Source organism: Silurus meridionalis, chromosome 26, assembly GCF_014805685.1.
Source record: "Silurus meridionalis isolate SWU-2019-XX chromosome 26, ASM1480568v1, whole genome shotgun sequence".
Lineage (NCBI taxonomy): Eukaryota > Metazoa > Chordata > Actinopteri > Siluriformes > Siluridae > Silurus > Silurus meridionalis.
This window is the reverse complement of record NC_060909.1, coordinates 6,238,118-6,244,117: the sequence shown is the minus strand read 5'-3', so window position 1 is coordinate 6,244,117 and position 6,000 is coordinate 6,238,118.

Genomic DNA, 6,000 nt, shown 5'->3' with positions numbered 1-6,000 from the left:
CTAGTTTCGAAAATTTTGATACCGCCTTGTATGTTCAGGGATGATGCATTCCTGGTTAATTTTTTAGCTTACTTTGGTACAGTGTGGAGTTACCCATGTTCTCGCTGGGTCTTGGTGGGGTTTTCCTGGGTTTTTCAGTTTCTACAAGACTCTCAAATACATGTAATTGGTAATTCTAAATTATAGGGATGAATACACATAAAATATTTGTGTGTGGAAATGATGCCCTGTGATGGACTGGCAATTTTATTTTGACTGCATTGAAGGTAGTCGTGTGTAAACGTGGATAAATAAAGTACTTTCTTGTAAACAGAGATATTCTCTAAACTTTTTGATTCCACCTCGTATTTGTAGCAACAATTTTGCTACTAATACCACATCCCTCACAATCATCATTTGGTTGTCATACATAGCTAAGCAGAGTCTGGCATTTCTAAGCAACCTGTATTGTACAGCAGCTTTAAATTTCTGGATCCCTATTTATATGTTGATATGTGAAAATTAAGTAATGGCACTAAAAATGCATCAAGTAAGCAAAACAAGGGCTCTTGCTTTTTTTCCCCTAAACATTAGCACGAATGTTTGAAATGGTCGAAATGCTCTTAACATCTCACAAAAATACAATTGATTACCAAAATCTAATCTTCCAGCAGAAACATACATAATGTATATACCTTTAATACACGTACACTTTTGGACACATTAAAACCTGTGAAAAAAAACCCTTAGCATTCTCTTCAGTTCCATTGCCCTCAATTGGAGCAGTTTGCTCAGGTAGAGTAATTGAACAATGATTAGTTCTGACATCGAAGGGCAACTCCACCCAGCAGCCACAGTCATACCTCAGTGTGTTTACTCTTATAATCAGGACTGGCGGTCTGCCTCTGATGGGAACGTCAGCCCAGGATCTGCCACAACTATTCCAGCAGACGTCACAGCTGCGGAGGCTGGGTAAATATCGCAAAAGTGTGATTTTTGAGTTGTGCTGCCTGTGAAGCATTGTGCCAATCACCTGGCAGTGTTGAAGCCAACAAAAGTGCACTAAATCACACAAATATTTGACAACAGTCCATTTCACCTGAGTAAATAGAGACACAGGGCCAAAATATTCAATGTTGAAAGAGAGAGAGAGAGAAAGAGAGAGAGAGCTGAAGTCAAAGTGTTCTGGTGAGATCACAGAGATGTCTCCCAGAATGTTTTCAAGGTTTCCTTCAGATAAGAGCCAAGTCTTTATTCACTCATCATCAGAGAGGGATGAGTAAGATTTCGTCAACAGTGCATAATCAGATGCACATGCTTGTGAGGTCAAAAAGGAAGTAGCTCACACCATGCAATACACTTAATCCCTTGCATCTACTGTGGTTACAGAGATTCCACAATGCAAGCCCGCCCTCTGCAGGGTGAGGCTGAAACATCACAAAACTCATTCCTAAGCACACTAATGACACCTGCAAGTTTGCGCCCCTAAATAGCTTCTATAAAAGCCAGGGTCATGCTTCTCCAATCCGATCTATTCCGAAGTGCAGACATGCCCCAGGCAGTGCTTCAGCTTGGCTAGCTATGCAGATTACAGCCCATTTCACTGGCAACTCTTTTGCTATTAGCGTGTAGAACCTAATGAGGCAGTAGATGGTGAATATCTAATGGAGTGTGTTAGCATGGTAATTAGAGGGGGCCAGTGGCTGAGCACAGGGAGGGGGTGTAAAATTAGAAATCTTGCAACGCTATCCATTCACCTGACATCCGAGGTGCAACATTTCCCAAGACATCCAAAAAGTTCTTGATTTCACCTCCTAACTGTAGAGTGCAAAAGTTTTAACAACCCCCCTTTCTTCCCCCCTTTCCTCTCTAGTCCCTAGGGAGAAACATGAAGGAAAATGTATGCGTATTTTATTTAAAATGTATCCACACTATATAGATCAAAAGGCAATTAGGCTTAGAGCTGTAGTAAATCATTTCTTATTACTATTTGTAATTATATTACTATTATTGTCTATTAATTATGATCATTAGTGCAAGATTAGGTAAGATTTACAATTTTCGAAATAATAATTCGTTTCATTATTTCTAGCTTAAAATGTCCTATTTGTAATATTTACTATTAGAACTTGTAATTATGAAGGAACAATTGTGAAACCTATTACACTAAAATTAGGAGGTCGTAGCTTAGTGGGTAAGGCATCGGACTTTGGATCCGAGGGTTGGGAGCTCATATCTCAGCCACACCAAGCTGCCCCTCTTGGGCCCCTGAGCAAGGCCCTTATCCCCATAGCTGTTTAGTTGTATGAATTACATAAAACATGTAAGTTGCTCTGTGCAATGGCATCAACTAAATACCAGAAATACAAATGTAAAATGCCTAGATGGTAGTTCTTTTAGCATTTAGCCTAATGGGTGTGCAAACTTTTGCTCACAAAGGTATATTGAATTATCAATCAAGAAGCATTAAAATTTTGAGGTGTACACTTTTATCAATAACCATACTATAGTTTGTGGTGTTCAATCGTATGTTTAGACCCTGCTTATAAATATCGGCCCTTTATTTTATGCATCGTAGGTGCCCTTGCAGATTGGATTGGATTGGATTTATACAGCACATCCAGCCGCAGTGGATGTTAGAGCAGTGATAGCTCTGTCGATGGAAGCTTTGGCTTCTGCTTAGTACTCACCTGAATATTTGTTGTGCAGATCACTCATAAATATTTCCCTTTGCCTATCTATTGAAGCCAGATTTTGAAAGGTTTTGACGTAGTCTCTCTGAAGTTGAGACATGAAAGTGTGGACTCTGTGCCGGCGAGTCCTGCAGACCTTCAGCTCAGCTGTAAAAGCAAATCAGATCTGTCGAGCTGAACCTGCCAGGCCCTGCTCCCCGCAGGAACCCAGCACCTCGCACAGGGAACCATCCAGAAACATCTAATCAAGGCATTTGCATTAAGATTCAAAGACAAATTTCAGGCTTAAAGGAACAATCAAAAGGCAGACAGCAATCACGCAGCAATCACGAGCCATGCTAACCGGGGAGTGCTCCGAATAAAAGAGGTGAGATTAGAGAGATTTAAAGCAACATTAGAAGGAGAAAACCCTATGCCTTGCTTAATGATCGAAAGGGAAAAAGGAGAAGGTAATTGAATTAAAATTCAGCACAGGATGCCTAGACATTTACACAACCGCTACAATTTCAAAAATCAGTCCTCTATTAAAGGTGTCAATTTCAAATATTTCCCCTTTTGTTTCTCAGAAACCAGTACAAATGCATGCAAATCTGAATTTGAATAATTTATGCCAGCAGTTAATAAGATAAACCAAATTATACAGACCAGTCTTAAATTTGGTGTGAACTCCAAAGCACATGGTTTGTATCTCGCTCTGTTTTCATCTTCCAAACTGCTCTTGATTATTTTAAGGACTCCAAGCTAAGGGTTACCAAATGTGCCGGGATTTTAAAGGGATAAATAGACGGATGTAGGTTGCCCTACTTTACAACCTGTTTACATCTTGTGAATTCCTTCCAAAGAACAGGGGAAAAAAAGGCTTTCATGTCAATAATTGGACTGCTGGACAGCAGCCCCATGTTACAAATGCACTTCTACTTCCATGCTAATGACCAGCAGTCACACCACTCCAAGTTCACCCAAAGCACTCTGGTAAAGAACAAGGGGAATTACGAGTAAACCAATACCTTCTGCTCAGCTCTGCTGAGAGGGAAACGTTCAGGAACATTAAACATCTTCAACACCTTCAGCAGCGCGCCTCGGCCCGGCAGCCAACTTCCTGCTGGAAGTGTTATTAGGAAGGAAACACGCGAGGACGTATGTGTGGGAACGCTTAATCAAAAGAAATGCTTAGCTGTGTAGTGGTTGTGAACGTGTGTGTAAATAAAGCGATAAATACAAATTTTAACTCAATTTTGAAAAGATGTCAAAACAGCAACAATGAAAGAGAAGGAGCTATTAGGGGTTTTTTAGGTTGTTGGAAATTTTGACAGAAAAGCCACTGTTTAGTTTTAAAAACAAGCGTTAATAGTGATTTGAGTTGGATTGACTTTAATTGCTGTGAACCACATGTTGACTTTGGAATAAAGCAATGTGTGTCTCTTTCAGTAAAAACAGGCATTAAGTTTTTATTTAATAATAATAAAAAAAAAAAAATGTAATAACAACTTGGAACCATTATGGACAACCAAGGTGTTTAACTTGGAGGCACATTACCTTGTTTATGTCAGTATCAGGAGTTATATATGGAATATTGGAATCGTTTGCTGGCTCACAGCCCCAAGGTTTGATCCTGAGCTCAGGTTACAGTCTACACACTTATAGTCCAGACATTCGTTGTCCATAAATTTCCTTGGGGTTCTACAATTTTCTTTCACCACAAAAAAATAAAATAAAAAAGTAAGTAGGCAGATTGGTGACTAAATCGCTCCTTAGTGTGAATGTGAGTGTGCATGGTGGCCTGCTATGAACTGGAACCCCATCTACAGTGTACAGTGCTCCGAATCTACGTTGACTAATCAGGATAAAAGTTCCTATTAAAGATTATGGGATTTTGCCACTTCACTCACATTTACACCTCTAAATAAAGTTTACTGATAATTCATATTGTAGAGTTTTTTTTAACGCAAGTATCGTGAACACATGACGGAGTATGTTCTGCTCTGTAGACACATGCAACAACATGAGATAACACTGATCACACATGAAAAACAAATGACTGAAAATAAATTAAGAATGTGATCCTGTGGTGAGGTACATTTTAGTACCAAAAGAATGTGAGGTCTGGTGTGGGTGTGTTTTAATTAGAGAGTTTGTTATAGAAATTGTTGTGATATTGTATTTAAAAAAAAATCTGATTAAATGGCCACACTGTAAATGCATTTCTCACATGTTAATAAATGTGGTCTTCAAAAAAACGTTTTGTATTTGTTGAACACATTTTCTGTTTATTCTGAATCGCCTTAATGTGAAAAGTCTACTACATTTGGGAAAGTGTGAAACGTGTAAATTTTACATTCATTTCATTTGGCATCCGTGTAAAGTAATGAAATCAAATCTAATTACAGTAGAGTCAGATTTTATTTCAGAAGACATGGTGTAAAAAAACTTTCGAATGCAAGCGGTGATGAAACGGAATGACAGAACAGTCATGTGGAGCAGATGCTTCTGGATCACAAAGCACTTAGTAAATATCAAAATATTGCCTCAGAGTGAGAAAGAGAGAAAGAACAGAGCAGAAGTCACAGCTCTCCTTCACTTCCAACCTTTGTGCCTGCGGTTTCCCTCTTAACAAGCCTGTAAAGAACCACAGACCTTTTCCGCAGAGCTAAAAACCAGGCCACCACAGGCAAAGCCCGCCTCTTTAAGACGATAAAAAGCCAACACTGGGTTCTGCAGCGATTCCAAACACCCGGTCAGTGATTCTGCAAGCTTATTTTGCTAAACCGCGGACACGGCCTCATGCTTTCAGCCCAGAGTAGACATGGGAAATGCGGCCCATTTTCCGTTCTGGCTTTGGGATTAATAAGAAGTTGGGCTTGGAGGGAAAAGAGCCGCATATGGTTTTGCTAAGTCCTTGAGTGAGAAGAAGAACAAGGAGGGGGAGCGAGCAGATACACAGGGCATTAGTGGTTAACCAAGAGCTAATGAGGGAAGAAGAAAAACAGTGGGCTCAGATGAAACCATTTAGCGTGCAGCGTATAATGTCCTTATTGCGTTTCAGGAAAAAGATGGCGTGTCATGTTAACCTCCTCTAGTGTAATTACCGTGCGGTTAAAACGGTCTGTTTCGAATCAGCGTTGACAGCTTCGGATTCTTAAACCTGTGTGTTCTAATCAGGACGCTGGACCGAGCGACGGTTACGTTTATATAAGCGCGTGTTCCAGCTGCCTATTGGCGCAATTGGAAGTGTAAGTTATAAGGGCAGATCTGGGACGGTTTAAAACAACAAACGGTTTCGCAGGGTGCAGGGCTGCTGTGGCGAACACTGCTCTGCGGTCTGGGCTGG